Source organism: Ambystoma mexicanum, chromosome 8 (assembly GCF_040938575.1).
Source record: "Ambystoma mexicanum isolate Mex_15411 chromosome 8, UKY_AmexF1_1, whole genome shotgun sequence".
Lineage (NCBI taxonomy): Eukaryota > Metazoa > Chordata > Amphibia > Caudata > Ambystomatidae > Ambystoma > Ambystoma mexicanum.
This window is the reverse complement of record NC_090929.1, coordinates 352,853,686-352,877,766: the sequence shown is the minus strand read 5'-3', so window position 1 is coordinate 352,877,766 and position 24,081 is coordinate 352,853,686. Positions and strand designations below refer to the sequence as shown.

The 24,081-nt window shown below is 44.6% G+C and overlaps 1 protein-coding gene across 3 annotated transcripts in view; it reads right to left on the bottom strand.

Annotated features, from left to right (window-relative positions):
- LRSAM1 (leucine rich repeat and sterile alpha motif containing 1) overlaps nt 1-24,081 on the bottom strand; it is a 3,131,994-nt gene that overhangs the window by 917,974 nt on the left and 2,189,939 nt on the right. The gene's annotated exons all lie outside the window — the stretch shown is intronic.

The following is a 24,081-nucleotide window of genomic DNA, read 5'->3' as shown; positions in this document are numbered from 1 at the left end:
CCGCGGGGGGGGCCCACACCATCCGCTCACCAGTAGGGTCCGTGGATCTGCGGTGCACCGCTCCCGTGCTCCCGCCCCTGGTGGACACGAGAAAGGCGGAGACCACAAGCAGAGCCCACCAAACCTCAGGGGTCCGCCCGAGCGGTGCAGGAGTCCAGGATGGGACCCCTCCACACCCCCTTCTCTCCGGGGCGTAGGGCGCTCCCTCGTCAGCGTTTTCTCCCCGGACAGGACTCCGGTCAGGGAATTCACTCCTCCTGTTCTGGGCGGTCGGATTGACAGCCGCCCTGCCGGGTCCGCTCCGGAGCTGCAACGTGTAGATCTCCGGGGCTCTGGATTCTCCCGGGACCCGCTGCAGCGGTTTCTAGCGTGCCTCTCCACACCGCCTCCCTCCTCGGTCCTCTGCTATTGGATCAGCCGGACCCCGCAGCGACTTCAGCTCGGTGCAGTGATCTCCTCTGGCGCAAGTCCTCCTGGGCCGCGCCACGCGGCGTGCTCCCGTTACGCTCAGGAGTGACAGATCAGCCCATCCAGCAGAGCCACAGCGTTCTGTTCGTTTGCTACAGCTCACCGACCTTAGATCGGCTGGAATAAAGCCTTATTATAAATTGTGTTGGTCGCATTAAACACCTTTATTGACCCGACCCCTTCCTGCACGGAGGACACAGAGTGTGCGTCCCTAGTGTCAGGCGGCAATCTTGGAATTCGAATTAGCCAATCTTAATGCAGGTCTCCAAAGCCTGCCTTCAATTTTGCCTAATTTCTCTTAGATTTAGCTGGCACCGTCTCCAATGCATACATGGCACAAGGTATTATGCATGACTTATAGATTCCAAGCAGTCCTTCCATGGAATATCCTCCCTTTCAGCTATATAGGATCTCATAATATTCAATTTGTTTATGGATCTTTTTACCAATAATATCACCATAATGGTCTATATGTGGGAGGTTTTTAACGTCATGCCTAAATATGGGTAAGATTCCACAACATCAATTTCTCGGGTTTCGATGTGCCATCTATATTTAGCCATTTGCTTCGTGCCACCCTTTTTACCAAATATTAAAATCATAGTTTTGCTCACATTAATACTTAAATTGTTTTCTTTTGAATAACCATTAAGTTTTTTTAATAATCTCTGAAAACCAATCAGGGTTTTATCTATCAAGATCTTATCGTAAGCATATGAAAGCCAACAGATAGGTTAATCACCAATTTTAGGGGGAAAATTATTAATGTAGTTGAACATTCCCCCACATCGGATACATACAGGTTATACAAGGTTGCAGAGGTTACACACCCCTGATTAAGGCCTATATTGGTATCTATGGGCAAAGTTCTTTCCTTTGTTCAAATACATCACAACTGTAGTTTTCTTATACATTTCCTTAAGAAAGTGGAGCATTATAGGGCAAATTCTCCACCTCTCTAATTTGCCCCACAGTCTCCCTCTATCCACAAAGTCGAATGCCCTGGTAAAATCAATAAAACAAGTATACAATTTCGTTTTTTTCTTCATAGCTTCCGCCACCAAAACATTTAATGTCAAGATATTATCAATAGTGCAATATCCAGCTCTAAAGCCTGTCTGCATCGGGAGGATCTGTTTATTATCCATACTCCCTCTATTAATAATTTGTAAGAGGAGGGAACAGAAAATGTTGCAGCTGGAGTCTACCATCACAAGTAACCTATAGTTTTTTGGGCAGGATCTTCCACCTTTTTTATACACATGGATAAAAATGACTTTTCTCCAGCTATCTGGTATCATCCCTGTTTTCCAAATGCAGGTATAAAGTTTCAATAATATGGTGGCCCATTTTTCCGGGTTTTGCTTTAATACAGTTTTTGCCAGGTGATCTGTCCCTGGTGCCCTCAAAGATTTCATATTTTCTATAATCTTAAGCACATCAGTCCATCCAAACGGAAAGACCAATTCATCATTTGACCATTTTATCTCAATAAGTGGTATCACCTTGTCATCTCTAAAATATAACGATGTTATAAACTCTATCCAATCTTCAATAGGAATGATATTTACACCTGTACTTTCTACTTCTGTTATGTATTGCCGATACAGATACCAGAATTTTTTTACATCATGAGCCCTACATAACTTGAAAACAATGTTCTAATTAGCATTGTGGAGGTTATGTTTATATGCTTTAAGCTAGTTCTTAAATTTCATACGAATCCTAGTTATATTCTGGATGCGATCCTTCTCATTCAGACTAGATTCTTTCTTTACACGCCTAATAGCACCTTTTACCTCCTTCTTTTTACTTGCTATACGACAATCATATGGAATTTTATGTTTCCCCCCGTTTTTTTTATTATAGTCATTCTGCTTTCAGTCATCTGAATCATGTCTAGAATACCAATCACCAGGGGCCCATTAAGTACCAGATCGTGTCCATTAATAGGCATGATATTAAATAGATTGTCAAACTTTACCAAATTATTCTCAGTCCAACTAATCCTGCTACCACTTATGTTATATTGTATGTTCAACTCTGGATGATACCTATTGGGGGTTGGCATATGTTCAAACTCTTTCATAAGCTCCCCCAATCCCCTATTCACAAACATATAATCCAATCTATAGGAGATACTTCCATTAGTCCATGTGGGACAATTATTTTCCTGATGAATAGGTTATAAGAATTGCAATCCCCAGCTATGCATCATATCCAACCAGATCATTCCCATGGAGGTATGGGATAAGATATTTTTTCCCGTACCAGAATGTTTATCTTCCACAGGTGGAGGTACTTCATACTCCCCACACAATACCGCCCATGCCTCAGCTTTTAACATTGCCAAATCACAAAGTGAATTAAAGTCCCCCACTATCATAACATCCACTTTCGGTGCTTCAATATGCCAACCCTCCAGTGCAGCCCCAATCACCTTCATAAATTTCGTCAAATTAGCCCCTGCAGGTCTGGAGTACAAATCTATCAACAGGAAATCCTCCTTTGTACCAATATCACCTATTACAAGACACATAACAGAGTTTAACAGAGTCTGATTTGCCGTATTTATCATAATGTCTAGCTCTTAACATATTTTTCACACCAACACATAAGCCCCCTTTTGGTCTTCCTCTTAGGCCTATACTTACTGGATTAGTTAATACATTATATCCATCCAATAATATAGTACCCTGTACCCAGGTTTCCTGAATCGCAAATATATCACAACTTTTTAAAATGGGAATACTTTCATTCTGTAATTTCGATCGGAAACCTCTACTATTCCTGGATAGAATAGTTCTATTATTGAATTCTACCTCATTTCAGCCATCTATCAAATAGTTTTCATCCGGGATACATTTATCAATATGTGTTTGTTCTTTCTGGAACCGATCAAGCCTCCCCTTTTGTAATTGATGACAATCCTCCATCATATTATCATTCCCAACACTATTACAAATGATTAATTCTAAATCATTGTTCCATAGTTCGTTTGAATGGTCCCCAATTAATTCTACAATAGCAGCCGTTCCAAACTGCACAATGGACCAATTCTTCCAACTACCAGCCTCAGGTAGAATAACTCTGTCAATATCAGAACTCTTAATACATTGTAACTTGGTTACTCGTTTTAAACGGTCAAGCAGCCAGCCTCGATTTAGGAAGGGGCTATTTTCTTTAGGAGCTTTTTCAATTATCTTAATACTTTTACCACTACTAATACCTTTGTTAGTCTGTTCCCCCTGATATTCCTCTCCTTCCCTCACTTTAGCATACAAGTTCCCACTCATCGCTAACCTTTCCATTTCTGCTCTGTAGTTCTCCTTGTCTCTGGAGTTGAGGTCAACACTTTCACCATTATAATTTATGTCAAGGTATCTAATTCCTGTTTCCCTCACAGTCGATTGTTCTACCTTATCACCAACCAGACTTTCTTCAATTTAAGTATTACTTATACCTATACTAATTACTTCCCTCATACTGTTCTCCTTATTACTACTTAATTTTGCCTTACCTTTGAGCCATTCTTTCAAACCCCCATCCTGTAATTTTCTAGTTCTTTCTCCAGAGTGGAATTCATATCGATTACCCACTTCAATACAATCTATATCGTCAACCGATATTTTGGCCAAGGGTACACTATTCTTTTTCATTACATTCTTCTTCTTTATTTTACCAGTTCTTCTTTTATTGCCCTTTTTATAATTCCTTATACGATAAGTCCTTCTTTTCTGTCCCTATGAGAGCTCCGTTTCTTCCCCTACTTCCATATCCACTACCTGTTCTTTATTGGCCAATATACATAGTATGCTTAAGTCATCTCTCAAATTCCTGTGAGCTGGCACATACGACTTCTGCGTTCTTTTCCTTAGGTCTTTCTACAGACTGGTTTATCAATTTAACACTTTCATGCATTATAGACAAATCTTTAATTCAGAGTTGCTCATTCATTAATTGAGTACAAATACCCAATAAAATATCCACTGTCGCCATCAGCGCATCCATTTTACCTTTTATACTAAGAGTACTGTCTATTTCCGACGGAGCTTCTGACCAAGACACATTTTCATCATCATCATCATACAAAGTATCCTCTTGTGCTAATCTCTCTATATACGGTGTCAAAGACAAATGTGTGCCTATAATAATATTAATTTCCTCAAAATTCTCTATACTATTCCGAGGTGTAGGAACAGGTTGCACATTGGCCAATCCCATGGTATGTCTTTGGAAATTGTGTTGCATATTTGATAACTGTCCCTTCTCTGTTAATTGCCGGTCAACTCCAGATGGGACCCCCATAGAGTGTCCCCTAAAATCCTTACATAGATTGAGCAGAGAGTTATTATCCACCATGAAGCTAGTATCAGAATGTAGGACACTTTCCTCAATGGTATTATTTACCCCAGTTTTCTTAACGGTAAGGAATTCTGAAATTTTGGATTGCTCTAGCCCCGGTCTATTTTTATTTGCTGCCTTATTGCCAGACACTTACACCGGGACCTAATGCATTCCTTTCCTTACAGGGTGTCGACCCTTTATTAACTTTAACATTTTTATTCCTATTACCTTTATATGATCTGAGTTTGGGAGCCATAATCTATTGACTACACCATGCTTATGCTAATTTATGACAATCTTCTAGCTTACCGTACACAATATTCAGTCTCATACAATTAATCTCCAGAACTCTGAGGCAATGAGTACATCAAACCTTTACACAAATATCGGGTGAGGAAATTAGGCATTTACAATGATACCAAACAGTGCAGGGTTACGATTGTCACCCTACACTTGATTATCGAATTACCACCTCATATAATTATCAAACAACTATGAGGTCCCGGGGGGCGTGGCTACGAGAGCCATGGAGTAGGACGCGTCTCTACGCTGCTCCCGTTGATCCGACATGATCTTGTGTGGCAACAACCTGAAAAAGGCATGATTGTGCCTATAAATATACTATTGGATGCGTGATGATGTGGTGCTAGTTCGAGGAAGAGTTGAGCCCTTGATGGTTACAGGAGCGTTGGTGAGATCGATCGCAAGTTTTGTAGCCACGGAGCAGCACTTGATCCAGACGGCAGAAGGAGACGGAAGAGATAAGTAATGAGCACCGAGCACACTAGGAGAGGGAGCGGTTCAAGACTATGGGACTATAGTCATTGATATGACCTGTTAGTGGTTGAGACCGGACTAGATTAGATAATGTGTTGTGCGCACTGAAACTGGTGTTTTTTAGGGAGCCTATTAGAGCGAGTCTTAATACCCCCCTTTAGTATTAATGGTTAAGTGGCCATTAGGGCGACTTCACCCTACTGAGCTCTGAGTATATTAGTCAGGGCTAGATGTGGGGGTGCCTGAGAGCCAGGGATGGAGCTGGGCAACAGTTGGGAAGGGTGTTGTTGGGGAAGGGATGGGAGGAAGGAGGGGAGGGAGGTGGGGAGTTTGATGTGTATATAGTTTTGGGGAGTTTGAGTTTTAGTTTAAACATGAGCCCATATAGTAGGATTGTATGGTTGAATCTGTGTCGCGCAGGAGGGTGGGATTTGCTGGAGGTAGAAATGGAGGACGGGAATGAGCTATCGGGGACCTCAAAATAATTACGTGGAATGTCAGGGGACTTAACAGCTACCTGAAAAGGAACAAGGTCATGTTGTATTTGAGGAGGCAGAAGATAGATATCGCGCTGCTGCAGGAAACGCACCTGACGCGGGAGAAGATGGAGGTGATTGTTAAGAAATGGAAAGGGGGGGTGGTGGGCTCGACATACTCTGCGTATGTTAGGGGAGTACTAATCTGGGTGGCGCCGCATGTTCCTTTCCAACCATTGCAGGAGTGGGCGGAGACGGATGGGAGAATGGTCATGTTGAGAGGATTGGTGGAGAATAAAGAGATCAGCATTGTAAACACAAATGCCCCCAATCGGGATACAGCGGCCTACTTCAGGAGTCTGAGCGCCAACCTCGGCACATGTATGGGTAGTGCAGTGATCTGGGGTGGTGATTTTAACTGTGTACTTAACCCCAACGTGGACAGATCGGATGGCAGGGTTGATAGGCCCTCCCCAGCGGCGAAAGCATTGCAGACACTGTTAGACGATTTTCACCTGGTGGACGTGTGGAGAACCAGATAACCCCAAGAAAGGCAGTACTCTCATTATTCCGCCCCTCATCAGCTACATACGAGGCTGGACTATATCTTTGCCACGTCGGATGTGATGGTGGAGGTTGCCCAGGTAGAATATAAGGCGAGGGTCCTCTCTGATCACTCGCCATTGGTTCTGGGGTGGCAGCACCGCCCCCCGAGCACAAGGATCCCGACGTGGCGCCTTCGTGCGGAAGCGCTCAAGGATCCAGTCTTTAGAGAGGACATGAGGGAGGAGATCGCAAATTACTTTGAGGAGAATACGGGCAGCGTTGACTCGGCAGGTACATTATGAGAAGCCTTCAAGGTAGTGATGCGGGGGGTTGCAATAGCAAAATCAAAAGGCCTGCAGGGTGGGGTTCTAACTGATCTACGACGGACAGAAGAGGAACTAGAGGGAATATTGAAGGGTGGATGCGAGGACATGGAGCGAGTACTGGGGCTGCAACAGAAATGTGCAGAACACTGGGAGAGGCTCAGTAACCTTAATTATAAGAAGTATATTGAGAGACAGCATGCGGGTGGAGATAAGACAGGACGGTTGTTAGCGTGACTATATAAGAGCGAGGCACCAAGGCCCCCGATTAGATCAATAATGAGGGAAGATGGTAGCGTGGTGGACACCCAAGAGGGTGTCAACGAGGAGTTTGCAGAATATTATAAAGCGTTGTATGCGGATGATATGGGGAGTAATCGAGAGGAAATATTGGAAACACTAGGGGATATAGGACTACCCATGATAAGTGAGGAGGAAAAAGAGGAGCTAGATGCACCGATCCCCCTGGAGGAGCTAGAGGAAGTGGTGAGGCAATTACCTACCTGCAAGACCCCAGGGGCGGATGGGTTCCCGAGTGAATTCTATAAGACATACAAGGCAGAGGTGCTCCCCCCGATGTTGGATATGCTCAACGAAGCGTGTGAGGTGGGATGGTTGCCGGAAACACTCAGAGAGGCGGTCATAATACCGCTCCCCAAGCCTAACAAACCTGCACACAGCTGTGGCTCCTACAGACCTCTCTCAATGTTAAACCAGGACAGCAAGATATTAACGGCGGTCCTGGCAAACAGATTACAGAGAGTGATCAGCAAGTTGATACACCCAGACCAAACGGGCTTTGTCCCGAATAGGAATATAACCCATAACCACAGTCGACTCCGACGGGTGATTGAATGGGGTAGTACGGCTGAGGGCGAAATGGCGATCGTGTCCTTGGACACGGTCAAAGCTTTTGACTCGGTCAAATGGCCGTGGTTGTTGGCGGCCTTGGAGAAGTATGGCATGGGGCCCGGTTATATGAGGTGGGTGACGATGCTGTATAGTGAGCCACTAGCCAGAGTAAGAACGGGTGCAGTGATATCTGAGAGGTGGCAATTGAGTAGAGGCACTAGGCAGGGGTGTCCCTGGGCCCCGATGCTCTAAATATTATCTCTAGAGCCCCTAGCAATATACCTCAGACAGCAATACGACGCGATAGGTATTGAAGTGGGATGAGAACGATATCTGATCTCCTTATATGCAGATGACTTCTTGCTATACTTAAGATACCCAGAAGAAAATCTTCAGTACATACTGGAGGTGATGGCGAGGTATGCAGAACTGTCCGGCATAGAGGTAAACCCCCAGAAATCCAGCATGTTTCCACTAGGCGACTATAAGGGCACCCCTGAGACGAGGTTAACGGTGTTACAAATACCGTGGGAGGTTAGCTCTTTCCGGTATCTAGGGATAGATGTGTATCATACGGTGGAGGAGTAGCACAAGCATAATACCGAGGTGGCACTCAGGAATATCGAGAAGTGTATGCAGTTTTGGGTTAAGTTGCCCTTAGCTATGATGGGACGGGGTGCAATGCTGAAAATGGTGGTCCTGCCGAGGCTTTTGCAATATTTTAGCAATGTCCCATACATGATACCCAAGAAGTTCTTTGCTAAGCTTAACGGTATGTGCAGGGATTTCTTGTGGCAAGGTACCCAGAACAGAGTGGCGCTGTGGAAGCTGCAGAACTTTTACGAAAAAGGGGGGATAAGACTGCCCAATTTTGAGGTGTATTATGTGACAAGTCAGCTGCAGTATGTGGCTCAGTGGCTTTCGGACGAGGTGACCCCTGAATCTAGGTTATTTGGACATGACTGTACCCCATTTTACTTGAGGGAAATGATCTGGTCGCCCAGGGCTGAAATGAGAGAGCGCCCCAGGATGATGATGCTTGGGTGGCAGATGTGGCGTAGGGCATGCCGGATGATGGGGAACCCATTTCCTTGCTCCCCGCAAGTGCCGCTGGTGGCGTTGGCAGGGGAAGATATGCAATTGAGAGCTATACTCGGGACCCATTGGGAATCTGTGTGGCTGGTGACGCTTGGAGATGTCTGGCAGATGGGGGCCATTTTGGATTTTGAGGTCCTTGGGGAGGAGACAGGATTGCATGCGGGCCAATACATTACACACCACAGAATCGTTCAGAGAATCCGGGAGACGTGGCCTGAAACTGTGTTAGGAGAAGAACCCGATTCCATCATGGAAATAATATATGATATATCAGATTGGGGGCATGAGATTTCCAGGCTATATGAGATGATGATGTCCAAAGTTGGGAAGGACCTGACGCAGCTGAGGCTAGACTGGGAGGCAGAAGTGGGAACCCCGTTAGAGGATGGGATGTGGGAACGGGCACTCGGACACCATAAGAAGGTGTCAAGGAATGCTAGTCTTAAACAAACACAACTATATATAACGCACAGAGCATATATGACGCCCTTGAGGATATCCAAGTTTGAAAACGCTGGACGACAAGCATGTCCCAAATGTGACGAGGAGAACGCGGATATGACACATATGTTCTGGTCATGCCAAGTGATTGAGCGTTTCTGGGGAGAAGTGGCTCAAAAGTTAGCTGAGAAAGGGGTCACGTTGATTATAGACACTGCTTGGGCTTGTTTGTTGGGAGGGTACCCCAGATCATCAAAACTTAAGCATGTTAATAAATTGAAAGACCTAGCATATGTGCTTGCTAAACGGAGGATCGCCATGGGGTGGAAGACTTGTCACAAGCCACGGGTGGAGGTATGGTGGAAGGAGTTACAGAAATGGGCAGAGGCAGAAACGATAGTATGGCAAGAGTCGAACACTGTAGGTGGGGAAGAAGAGATGGGGACCCTGATGGCATGGAAATCACTCATAGCTCAATTGTTTGGAGCTACACAAGATCTGACTGAATCTACAGGATGCGAGACCGCGCCGCATGCGGTGGACACGGAGAACGATAAACAGATAAGCTCAGGATGAGGGGTTGGAGGGGGGGAATCAGTGGCTAAGAATAAGCATTAATATGATTATTTTTTTTTGTAAAATGCACTGCGTGTTTGGTTGTATTTTGGTTTTGTTTTGTTTGATTAAACATTAACAAAATTATTAAAAAATAAACTAAATAAATAAAAACTATGAGGTCCCGGCGTTATTTCCCTTAAAATGCCTACCTGAGATGCGTATCAACTTAATTCAGTAATATTAACAAGGTATCACGCCTAACCACCACCGCCACAGAAGCCGCAGAACAGCGACTTTTGCGCATGCGTTTTTGAAGTCGCTGCTTAAGGTGCACGCTTCCTCAATAAATAGCCTGCTGGGTAATCAGTGGGCGTGGCCAAGTTTAAAAACAACGTAATAGCTCGGATGCAGTTCTTTAAAAGTATTTGTATTCCACAAAAGATGTCCACAGTAAAACGAGCAGCTCCTCCAGCAGGACAGCAGAACAGCGACTTTAAGCAGTGACTTTAAAAGCGCACCAATGCAGCCCCCAAGCCCTCTAGGGATGAGTCCGTGGTGATGGTGACCTGAGGTGCTGGTTGACGGAAGGGCCTGCCTATCCGCAGGTTGTTGTCCGTGCTCCACCAGACTAGGTCTTGGTGGAGATGATGCAGGATGCTCACCTGCTCCGCATGGGAACCCCTCTGGGAAGTGCAACTGTAGTCACCTCATTTTGACCCTCGTTTGCGGCACTGCTAGGAGAAATGCTGCCATAATACCCAAGAGGTGCTGGTACCACCATGCTGAGGTCACTGCTCTGCTGAGACAATGCCCCGTGGACCTGATGGTTGCGATCCTGTCCGCTGAGGGGAAGATCCTCTCTGAGCTTGTATTCCAGGAAAGTTAGACTGCGTGGGAGCCAGATGTGACTTCTTGAGATTGACGGAAAATCCCAGCTTGTGTAGAGTATTCATGAGGGCAGAGGCGGGGTGCTGGACTGCCTCCGGAGACCGTGCCCTGACTAGCCAGTCATCTAGATATGGGTAGATGTGATGCCCCTGCGCCCTGAGTAGGGCTGTAACAGCGTTCATCAATCTTGTAAAGACCCTAGGGGCCGAAATGGGGCCGAAATGAGGCCAAAGGGTAGGGCCTTGTATTGGAAGTGAAAACCCATGATCCTGAACCTCAGAAAGGACCGATGGGGTTGCCAGATCGGGACGTGTAGGTAGGCATCCTTCAGATCCAGGGAGCACATCAAGTCTCCTGCACATAATGTCTCTGCAATAAGTGCTGGGATAACCATCTTGAACTTTTGGAGAGGAAAGGAGAGGTTCAAGGTGGAAAGGTCCAACACAAGTCTCAGGCCTGCCAGGTTCTTTTTGTGTATGACGAAAATCTGTGAATACAAGCCCAGGCCTCGTTGGCCAGCTGGGACTTCCTCCACTGCCTGACTCTACGAACGAGCAAATTTCCGCCGACAGAGTTGCTCAGGGATCTGTCCACTTGTCTGGCCTGTCTCCCATGGAAGCCCCTGAAGCCTCCGAAGGACCAACCCTTGTCTGAGTGCTGGGGCCCCTGGCTATATGCCTTGGGGGTGGACTTAGTAAGGATCGATAAGGATTTCGAAGTCTAAACTATTCTTCTCATCAAGCTCCTCGCCCGCGGTTAAATGGAACAGATCGCCCCCTCAAAAGGAAGGTCCAGTATACGCTACTATACATCAGGGTTGAACTTAGTAGCCCTGAGCCAGGCCGTCCTCCTCATGTCGGTAGCAATACATATGGTGCAACCTGCTGTATCAATGTGGGCCACCGTGGACTCTATGTCCTGTGCCACTATTTTGGCTTCCGCCAGCCCAGTCTTAAAGCGTGCCTGGTTCTGTAAAGGGAGTTCAGGTAGAAAGTCGGCTATCTCTCGTCAGAGCCTCTGGTTGATCACTGCCAGCTTGGCATCCGTATTGGACTGGCGCAGATGGAGAGTAGCGTTGGAACAGATCTCCTTTCCGAACGCCTCCAGGATCATCTCCTCCTTACCCAGGAGTGCAGCGGCTGATGTAGCCAAGGACGATTGTGACTAGAGTGATGCTGCCGCAATGACCGAGGAGTGTGGTTGGGGGTGTGCTGACAGTAAGAGGGGGTCCCCTTCCATTTTCCTATATTTGGTGTCGAGACGCCGATTGGGTGGCTGAGTAGAATGGGGCTTGAGCCATCCTTTTTTGGTGAGCGCCACCACGTCCTTTGCATTGGGATTCCCGTTCTAGCCGTGGGGAGTAGAGTGAGGACTTCTGCCAATACCCCTGCCTCTGGGTGTCCCACCTGTGGCTGTGGGATCCCCAAATACTCAGCCATTCCCACCAGCCATTCGTGAAAGGCTTTGGCTGATGATGGGGTATCTGGGTCCTCCTCCTCATTTGTGTCAACCATTGTGTCTTGCTGGTCCGGTGCAGCCGGAGGAGTGTTGGTTGGCGCAGCAAGCTGTGGCATACTGATGATCAGCGACAGAGGCTGCTGCGGCAGCGGAGACAGGGCTGCTGTGACCGGGACGGGCATGGGAGCCAGTGTAGTAGGGACTGGCGCAGGCAGCTGAGGCTACGCTGGGCCCAGAAGAGCTGGCCCCGAAGGCGGCATGGCCGTGGGTGCTAGCGGTGGGAGCATGTCCCTGAGGACATCCCCAAGGATGTTGCCCATCTGTGGGGACCTCATGAGCATGAGAAATTTCTCAAAAAACCTGTCTTCACAGGCCAGAGGAGTTCCTGATGGAACCGGCATAGGTGCAGGGTCCAGAGGCTGCTGGGGTCTAGGCGCGCCCTGTCTCGCTGTATGGGGCGAGGTGTATCTGTCCTGTGAAGTAGATGGGTATGCCCAGGCGTAGACCAGTCCCAACTGGAAACTAGTTCCCCCACCTAATCCCCGAAGGGGGATGGTGTCCAGCGAGCCGCCATTTTGCCTGTCTCGGCAGCCATTTTGTCTGTTGCATGCAACGTGCCAGCATCATGGTAATTGCTGCGCTGGGCCCGGCTTCCTCCAGTATGCGGAGCGGTGGAGGTTGAGGCCTACTCTGCACCTCAGGACGGGGCCTGGTAGGCAGTGTGCCCTCGGCTGTAGCACCGGCAGTGCTGCGTATAACCGTCCCCTTCAACATCAGTCCGGTGTTAGGGCATAGCACCTCAGGTTGAGGCCTGGTAACAGAACCTTGCGGCCCCTCAGCGGAGTCACCAGTAGGTTCTCACAAACCCTCGGCCTGGTGGCTCGTAGTTGAAGCAGCCTGGGTGCTTGTGCTGGTAACGGGACCTGCTAGGTCCCTCCCGCTCTTGCGCTTAATGGGGAAGGAGTCGCCTTTGCGGGGTGCAGAGGAGAACAGTGCACCTACCTTGTGCCTGGTCTTCTGCTTCACGAAGTCCTTTAAGTCCTCTGGAGGTGACCTACCAACGAGCTCTCTCCACCTCGCTAATCTGTTCTTGAGTGCGCGTGGTGTCAGTGCCTTACACGCAGTACAACCTTGCCAGCCGTGGTCAGGGCCAAGACAGCGGAAGCAGAGGGCATGAGAGTCGGATGTCGGGAAGGTACCCTCGCAGGCTGGACACCTGCTGAAGCCTGCCATCGTCGACATGCGCCAGGGAGGAGCGTGGCGCCAGAAGACAGAGTAGTACCTAATTGAAAGACAAAAGTACTTCTCTGGGGAAGAGTGCAAGGAATTACTAGGCCGGAGGACTAACACCAGGAGCGTGGAAAAGAGGACTGAGGAGTGGCGCCAGTGCACGGAGTCAGGGGAGTGCATGCTCCCAGATCTGCGCCCCCGAGCGCATCTAAATTTAAAAAAGAAGATGATTTTTCTGCTGAAAAAGGTTCCGTCTCCCGTCCCTAGCGAGGGACGACCCATACAGTATGGAGGAAAGTGGACGGGACGTAGGAGTAAGGCACTTCAATGAAAGGCATTTCCTGTCCTCATAAGGCAGCAAAGTACAAGCAAAAAACAATGTGGCATGGCCATTTTAGGGGCAATTTTGAGTTTTACGTGAGCTGTGCCTATCCTCTTTTTAGGGGCTGAGTGGGTGAGGATAATGAAACACCAATTACAAGAAATCCCACTAATCAGCTTCCTTCCCTTGCCGGACAGAGTGAGTCAACTTAGATGTATATGTACTTAATTTTTTGCATTCTTAAACCCAAACAAAAGGGCACTTCACCATTTAATTATCAGAAAATACACATATTTTAATATTTATCATACCAATTTGACAATTCCAATATACAACGTTAAAAATGTTCCAAACATCAATTCAACAATCAATTTTGTGTGTACATCTTTCTTCATTGCGACTAACAGCATAGAACTATATGCTTAAAAAAACCTTTTCTATGCCTTATTGGGGTGTATTCTCTTTTATAGAAAAGACCCCGCTCTTATTTAAGCCCTTCCCAATTTCTCTGGGCCAAACGGACTGTGCCAACACTTTTATAGAAATGTGTTTCTAGGACCAGCATGGGAATATATCTTTTAAGAATAGGCAAGGCAAGTAATCCCTATTGCAAATCCTGCTGGTGCTGTCTTCAGGGCACTTAGGTTTTTGTTCATATTCTGGTTTTCACACCCTTAACGGTTTGCCGTAATGTACAATCTTTCTAAAAGACAAATAAAACATTTCCACTTTAGAACATAAACAAGTAAAACATTTTTATGCAAAAAATACATCAGATACATCTATTACAACTTCATCTCTATTACCAATATAGACAGCAGGGATGCATTAATACTCAAGTGGTCTAAATTATCCACTACTACACTTTCTCTCATATTCAATATGGTTTGTTCTCTCCATTTCATGTGTCTGCAAACATGCATTTTAGCCTTTAAAGCTTAATTTCCTTGGGCTGACCGTCTCTTTCCAGCACAGACATAAAAAACTTTTGCTGAAAGGGGGGGAGGGATATGTTTTAATATTCCTATCAAATGTCCCTATATGTTTACCTATCACCCAATTATTAATTTAAGCAAGCTGAACGCTCACCTTTTACTGGATCTTCAATTTCTTTCCGATCGGGCTACTTCCTCTAAGTCCCGTGTGGGCACTATTACTGCCCAATGGTGTTCTCTATGTCACGAGCCAGGGTGGTCTCCCTACTAGTTTGTAGCTTAGCTCTGTAACAGGAGGAGAGAAGCCACCATTACTTATCACAGGAATATCGGTGATCACCTCAACATTCTCTTGTTTAAAATTGAGTGAAGCTTACCCGAGTGATCAAGTCCACTGTCTTGAAATTTCCTTTATTTCTATTGGGGGATTTTATCTCTCGTCACCCTTCATGGAACCGCCAAAAGCGTGTTCTAAATAAACCAGCACAAAGGGGAACAGCGTTAAATTCCCTTTTAATGGATACCGCATTACTCAATGTGTCCATTGTCCCTCTCTCTTACCTCATGGGTACATCTATGCCGGCTGTTGTCCCGTGCACAGTGTATCTGAAGCCGGGCGTGCCGCGATGAACGTCTGCTGCTCGATAAAGCTGCGGGCCTACTGTCGCATTTGGTCCATTTTAAGTAGTGGTCATGTCACATGATTTTACGCGCGTATCTACGTGATATCACGTGATCCGCAACCCTTCTCTTAAAGGTATACCACTTTCTTTTGGTTTAGTGTCGCTGATAATCAAATAAAGCAAAAATGCGCAATATACCAGTATTACACATTAAGCAAGCTGGATATTCACCTTTTACTAGATCTTAAGTCCCGTGTGGGTACTGTTACTGCCCAATAGGGTTCTCTATATCAGGGGCCGCCCGAGGCGTGTTCTAGTTGGACCAAAAATGATCAAAGGTAACAGCATTAAATTCCCTTTTAGTGGATACCTCATTTATTCAATGTGTGCATTATCTCTCTATCTATCTCCCCTCGTGGGCATATATGCCGGCTGTTATCCATCTCTCTCGCCGTTATATACTAATCACTTATTCCCACAGAGACCCTTATAGAATGTTACATATTTCACAGGGTACATATTGTAAAAGAACTTGCGACTCATATATCTTGTTCACCTTTTGTGATGTATAAAAAGGGACCACTCAATGGAGATATTTAATCCGTTTCTTACAGTGTCTAGAGAGTATATCCATTTCTGTTCTGTTTGTCTTAGCTTTAGATCTCTGTTACCTCCTCTTGGTTGCACATTTATTACTTCTATAATGAACCAGTGGATGTCATGTACTGAATGGTGGGCGCTTTTAAAATGGGCCACTAAAGGTTTATCGGGTACCTGGTTCTTCACACAGGATCTGTGTTCACAGATTCTCTGACGAATGGGTCTCTTCGTCTTGCCAATATATAACAGGCCACATGGGCATTTGATGCCATACACTACCCACTTAGAGTTACAGTTTGTAAAGTGTTTCAATTCCCATATTCTCCCTTTGAGGTCTACCTGTTTCATGTTAGATGTTAATTCACACACAGAGCAGTTACCACATCTGAAGTGACCTACCACCGGAGGTAAATTCCACAGTCTCGATTGGTTGGTGGACCTATCCTTGCCCACTGGTTTATATGTATGTACAAGTTTGTCTCTCAAATTAGGCATACGACGAAACGCAAACCGAGGTTTACTAATTGAGAAATCTTCTGTGTTGATAATATTCCAGTTCTTCAATATGCATCTCCGCAGATCGTTGCTGATCGGAGAGAATGTGGAGACACAAGTGATCTTTTCCTCTATAACTCGCGGTTGTGGTGTCAAGCACCTATCTCTAGGAGTGTTTCTAGCTCTTTTCATGGATCTACGTACTATGGAGGGAGGATAACCTCTTGCCCTCAGTCTAGTTGTTAAATCTTTGCTATGAATCTCAAAAGCTTCTTTATGGGTACAATTCCTTCTGATACGTAGAAACTGTCCCACTGGTAAGTTTTGCCGCAGGGATTGGGGATGGAAGCTTTCAAACAGTAACAGAGTGTTTTTATCTGTAGCCTTCCTGAACAAAGTGGTGCCCAATTTGTTCTCTGTGTCTTTAAAAATCTCTAAATCCAAAAAGGGAATTTTTTCTTGGTTGGAGTTCATGGTGAAGTTAATACATTCATCTTGGTCATTGACCCAGGTGATGAATGAGTTTAGTTCTATTTCAGTTCCTCCCCACACCATGAAAATATCATCAATGTAGCGCACCCATGTTTTCATAAGGTGCTTAAAAGGATTGTGATCTGCATAGACTGAACGTGTCTCTAAATCGTCCATAAAAAGGTTTGCAAGATCTGGTGCGAAACTGGAGCCCATACTTGTGCCATGTTGTTGCAGGTAAAACCTGTCTTCTTCAATGAAAAAATTGTTGGTAAGGGCAAGTCTAATACACTCCAGAATGAATGCCGTTGGTACTGTCTTGTCCCTCCTTTTCTCTAAGTATTGACCCATGATTCTGACGCACTTCATCTGGGGAATACTCGTATACAATGCTTCCACATCCAAGGTGACTAAGGTGTCTGTGGAAGCCACAACTATCGTGTCTAGTATCTTAATCATTTGGGTTGTATCTTGGACATATGAACGCATCGTTTTCACAAATGGCCTCAAAAAGAAGTCGGCATATATTGACAAGGGTTCGAGAATAGATCCAATGGCTGCCACTATGGGCCGCCCCGGAGGGACCTTGTGGTGTTTATGAATCTTCGGTAGACAGTAAAAGGCTGGTGTGATAGGATGAGCTTGTAGCAAAAAGGCTTTCTCATCGATGTCAATCCACCCTTCACTTTCTGCGTGGTCCATAAGACTAGATATTTCATCTCTAATTCTTGGTGTAGGATCACATGGTAAGGGTTTGTAAAAAATGATTCTTTCAAGTTGTTTCTTTACTTCGGCCCGGTACAACTCTATGCCCCATAGGACCACTCCTCCGCCCTTATCTGCAGGTTTAATCACGAATAGTTTGTTTTCAGCTAGATTTTTTAAAGCTATCCTTTCCACTTTGGACAAATTGTCCCTGTGCTTATTTTTAGTTTGAACCAGATTTTTCATCTTGCTTATGATTTTGTTCTCAAAACTGATGATTTCTGGTGAAACCATCGAGGTGAGAGGAGTGAAAGTGGATGGTGGTTTCAAACCCGAAGTACTTCTATCTCTGGGTCTTTGATCATCATGATCTTTAAAGAAATACTTCAATCGAATCATACGGAAAAAGTTCCGCATTTCTATTTCTGTGGTAAACTGATCAGCTTTACTCACTGGAACAAAAGACAACCCCTTGCTCAGAACACGAATTTCCGCTTCTGTGAGGATGTGTTGGCTTAAATTAAAGATGGGAATCACCAATTCGGCAGACCCGGCTGCCACTGTCGTGTACGCATCCCGTGGCTGCCTGGTTGGCGGTTCCTCCCCCGTCTGCCCCGGTTCTGAAAAGGGCCTCTTTGTGGATTGCCTACATTGGCCCCCTCAGTACTTGAACCACCATCACTACTGTTGGATGAATTTGAAAAGGTTACAAACTTTCTGAAGGGACGTTTCTTATTCCCACCTTGGCTTTGGCCTGGGTTCATATTCATCTGTGTAAAAAAACCCGGTACCAAATACGGATAGGTCACTTCTTCCTTATAGTACTGCACATCTTTTTTAAATTTCCACAATTTCTTGTCCATGGTGAAAGTTTTAAATTTCCCCATGTCCTCTTCTATTTTTTCCAATAGAGCTTTGGCATTAGGTATTATTGAATCCTCTTTGATTTTCTTTTCTAATTCCGCTAGATCCACTTTTTGTTTTTTTGCTTCCTCATTTGCCGTCGATATAACTAGGATGATCCAATCTCGGGAACACTTATTCCCTACACCACTAAAATTTGCCATAAATTTAGGGTTGTCCAGAAATACCCGGGGTATTCAAATTCATCCAACAGTAGTGATGGTGGTTCAAGTACTGAGGGGGCCAATGTAGGCAATCCACAAAGAGGCCCTTTTCAGAACCGGGGCAGACGGGGGAGGAACCGCCAACCAGGCAGCCACGGGATGCGTACACGACAGTGGCAGCCGGGTCTGCCGAATTGGTGATTCCCATCTTTAATTTAAGCCAACACATCCTCACAGAAGCGGAAATTCGTGTTCTGAGCAAGGGGTTGTCTTTTGTTCCAGTGAGTAAAGCTGATCAGTTTACCACAGAAATAGAAATGCGGAACTTTTTCCGTATGATTCGATTGAAGTATTTCTTTAAAGATCATGATGATCAAAGACCCAGAGATAGAAGTACTTCGGGTTTGAAACCACCATCCACTTTCACTCCTCTCACCTCGATGGTTTCACCAGAAATCATCAGTTTTGAGAACAAAATCATAAGCAAGATGAAAAATCTGGTTCAAACTAAAAATAAGCACAGGGACAATTTGTCCAAAGTGGAAAGGATAGCTTTAAAAAATCTAGCTGAAAACAAACTATTCGTGATTAAACCTGCAGATAAGGGCGGAGGAGTGGTCCTATGGGGCATAGAGTTGTACCGGGCCGAAGTAAAGAAACAACTTGAAAGAATCATTTTTTACAAACCCTTACCATGTGATCCTACACCAAGAATTAGAGATGAAATATCTAGTCTTATGGACCACGCAGAAAGTGAAGGGTGGATTGACATCGATGAGAAAGCCTTTTTGCTACAAGCTCATCCTATCACACCAGCCTTTTACTGTCTACCGAAGATTCATAAACACCACAAGGTCCCTCCGGGGCGGCCCATAGTGGCAGCCATTGGATCTATTCTCGAACCCTTGTCAATATATGCCGACTTCTTTTTGAGGCCATTTGTGAAAACGATGCGTTCATATGTCCAAGATACAACCCAAATGATTAAGATACTAGACACGATAGTTGTGGCTTCCACAGACACCTTAGTCACCTTGGATGTGGAAGCATTGTATACGAGTATTCCCCAGATGAAGTGCGTCAGAATCATGGGTCAATACTTAGAGAAAAGGAGGGACAAGACAGTACCAACGGCATTCATTCTGGAGTGTATTAGACTTGCCCTTACCAACAATTTTTTCATTGAAGAAGACAGGTTTTACCTGCAACAACATGGCACAAGTATGGGCTCCAGTTTCGCACCAGATCTTGCAAACCTTTTTATGGACGATTTAGAGACACGTTCAGTCTATGCAGATCACAATCCTTTTAAGCACCTTATGAAAACATGGGTGCGCTACATTGATGATATTTTCATGGTGTGGGGAGGAACTGAAATAGAACTAAACTCATTCATCACCTGGGTCAATGACCAAGATGAATGTATTAACTTCACCATGAACTCCAACCAAGAAAAAATTCCCTTTTTGGATTTAGAGATTTTTAAAGACACAGAGAACAAATTGGGCACCACTTTGTTCAGGAAGGCTACAGATAAAAACACTCTGTTACTGTTTGAAAGCTTCCATCCCCAATCCCTGCGGCAAAACTTACCAGTGGGACAGTTTCTACGTATCAGAAGGAATTGTACCCATAAAGAAGCTTTTGAGATTCATAGCAAAGATTTAACAACTAGACTGAGGGCAAGAGGTTATCCTCCCTCCATAGTACGTAGATCCATGAAAAGAGCTAGAAACACTCCTAGAGATAGGTGCTTGACACCACAACCGCGAGTTATAGAGGAAAAGATCACTTGTGTCTCCACATTCTCTCCGATCAGCAACGATCTGCGGAGATGCATATTGAAGAACTGGAATATTATCAACACAGAAGATTTCTCAATTAGTAAACCTCGGTTTGCGTTTCGTCGTATGCCTAATTTGAGAGACAAACTTGTACATACATATAAACCAGTGGGCAAGGATAGGTCCACCAACCAATCGAGACTGTGGAATTTACCTCCGGTGGTAGGTCACTTCAGATGTGGTAACTGCTCTGTGTGTGAATTAACATCTAACATGAAACAGGTAGACCTCAAAGGGAGAATATGGGAATTGAAACACTTTACAAACTGTAACTCTAAGTGGGTAGTGTATGGCATCAAATGCCCATGTGGCCTGTTATATATTGGCAAGACGAAGAGACCCATTCGTCAGAGAATCTGTGAACACAGATCCTGTGTGAAGAACCAGGTACCCGATAAACCTTTAGTGGCCCATTTTAAAAGCGCCCACCATTCAGTACATGACATCCACTGGTTCATTATAGAAGTAATAAATGTGCAACCAAGAGGAGGTAACAGAGATCTAAAGCTAAGACAAACAGAACAGAAATGGATATACTCTCTAGACACTGTAAGAAACGGATTAAATATCTCCATTGAGTGGTCCCTTTTTATACATCACAAAAGGTGAACAAGATATATGAGTCGCAAGTTCTTTTACAATATGTACCCTGTGAAATATGTAACATTCTATAAGGGTCTCTGTGGGAATAAGTGATTAGTATATAACGGCGAGAGAGATGGATAACAGCCGGCATATATGCCCACGAGGGGAGATAGATAGAGAGATAATGCACACATTGAATAAATGAGGTATCCACTAAAAGGGAATTTAATGCTGTTACCTTTGATCATTTTTGGTCCAACTAGAACACGCCTCGGGCGGCCCCTGATATAGAGAACCCTATTGGGCAGTAACAGTACCCACACGGGACTTAAGATCTAGTAAAAGGTGAATATCCAGCTTGCTTAATGTGTAATACTGGTATATTGCGCATTTTTGCTTTATTTGATTATCAGCGACACTAAACCAAAAGAAAGTGGTATACCTTTAAGAGAAGGGTTGCGGATCACGTGATATCACGTAGATACGCGCGTAAAATCATGTGACATGACCACTACTTAAAATGGACCAAATGCGACAGTAGGCCCGCAGCTTTATCGAGCAGCAGACGTTCATCGCGGCACGCCCGGCTTCAGATACACTGTGCACGGGACAACAGCCGGCATAGATGTACCCATGAGGTAAGAGAGAGGGACAATGGACACATTGAGTAATGCGGTATCCATTAAAAGGGAATTTAACGCTGTTCCCCTTTGTGCTGGTTTATTTAGAACACGCTTTTGGCGGTTCCATGAAGGGTGATGAGAGATAAAATCCCCCAATAGAAATAAAGGAAATTTCAAGACAGTGGACTTGATCACTCGGGTAAGCTTCACTCAATTTTAAACAAGAGAATGTTGAGGTGATCACCGATATTCCTGTGATAAGTAATGGTGGCTTCTCTCCTCCTGTTACAGAGCTAAGCTACAAACTAGTAGGGAGACCACCCTGGCTCGTGACATAGAGAACACCATTGGGCAGTAATAGTGCCCACACGGGACTTAGAGGAAGTAGCCCGATCGGAAAGAAATTGAAGATCCAGTAAAAGGTGAGCGTTCAGCTTGCTTAAATTAATAATTGGGTGATAGGTAAACATATAGGGACATTTGATAGGAATATTAAAACATATCCCTCCCCCCCTTTCAGCAAAAGTTTTTTATGTCTGTGCTGGAAAGAGACGGTCAGCCCAAGGAAATTAAGCTTTAAAGGCTAAAATGCATGTTTGCAGACACATGAAATGGAGAGAACAAACCATATTGAATATGAGAGAAAGTGTAGTAGTGGATAATTTAGACCACTTGAGTATTAATGCATCCCTGCTGTCTATATTGGTAATAGAGATGAAGTTGTAATAGATGTATCTGATGTATTTTTTGCATAAAAATGTTTTACTTGTTTATGTTCTAAAGTGGAAATGTTTTATTTGTCTTTTAGAAAGATTGTACATTACGGCAAACCGTTAAGGGTGTGAAAACCAGAATATGAACAAAAACCTAAGTGCCCTGAAGACAGCACCAGCAGGATTTGCAATAGGGATTACTTGCCTTGCCTATTCTTAAAAGATATATTCCCATGCTGGTCCTAGAAACACATTTCTATAAAAGTGTTGGCACAGTCCGTTTGGCCCAGAGAAATTGGGAAGGGCTTAAATAAGAGCGGGGTCTTTTCTATAAAAGAGAATACACCCCAATAAGGCATAGAAAAGGTTTTTTTAAGCATATAGTTCTATGCTGTTAGTCGCAATGAAGAAAGATGTACACACAAAATTGATTGTTGAATTGATGTTTGGAACATTTTTAACGTTGTATATTGGAATTGTCAAATTGGTATGATAAATATTAAAATATGTGTATTTTCTGATAATTAAATGGTGAAGTGCCCTTTTGTTTGGGTTTAAGAATGCAAAAAATTAAGTACATATACATCTAAGTTGACTCACTCTGTCCGGCAAGGGAAGGAAGCTGATTAGTGGGATTTCTTGTAATTGGCATTTTAGGGGCAAGCCACTTTTAGTAGCCATTTGCAGTAAATGCAAAAGAGCAACAGGAAAATAACACAAAATTTTGATAAATATCACAGCTGCCACCACCTCACCTGCATCAGTTTACAAAAGTAACCAAAAAGCCATCAAATAAAATGATATATGGATACCAACTAATCTAATTGCACTTCACTGTACTGTGTGCAATTGTAAAAAAACAAGAATTCGTAGAGACATAGGTGCTCATTAAGAGTAGGCGGTGTGGATAAAAACGGCAGTAATGCAGCAGTAATTTCATCACTGCTGTATTACTACCGCACCGTCATACTACAAGTTAGATGGTAAAGTGGAGGGTTTACCTCCAGCAAAAAGCTGGAGGTAAATCCTCCACTTAACCGCCAAAATAGGCAAAATCGGCACACAGTAATTCCACTGAAAACCCCATGGAGTTCTATGGACTACGAAAATGAGGATTAACACTGCACTACCACCACTTGTACTCCTGCTGTAAATCTGTTTGACCAAGTGGCGGCAACAGTAATCGAGTAGAAGTAATTCGGCAGATTTGACTGCCGATTTGCCACCAAACTCGTAATGAGGCCCTCAAAATTTCTCAGAACTGACAGTCGTGGGAACTAGTGAGCTTCCCCATAAAAATTAGCAAATCGCAGAAGGGAAATAATGCAGAACAACTTACTTGCCTCCAGAAAGTCAGGACAGGGTGCAAAACAAACGAAAAGAAAGGGTGTCGCATATAAATCTATGGAGGAAAAAGTTCCAAAAAGAACATCTTCCCTGACAGAATCCTAACCACAGTTCACTTTAAGGGGATGTTTACAGCTTCAAAAATACAGAAATCCACCAAGGGAGACTTTTTCTCCCAGTACTCATAGTCTTAGGGACTGATCAGTTTCCTCACAAGAGTGAGCATAAAGCAGGGAGAGGATCTTACCTCCAAAAAGTCAGCTCAGCAAGAAAACAATAGCACATAATT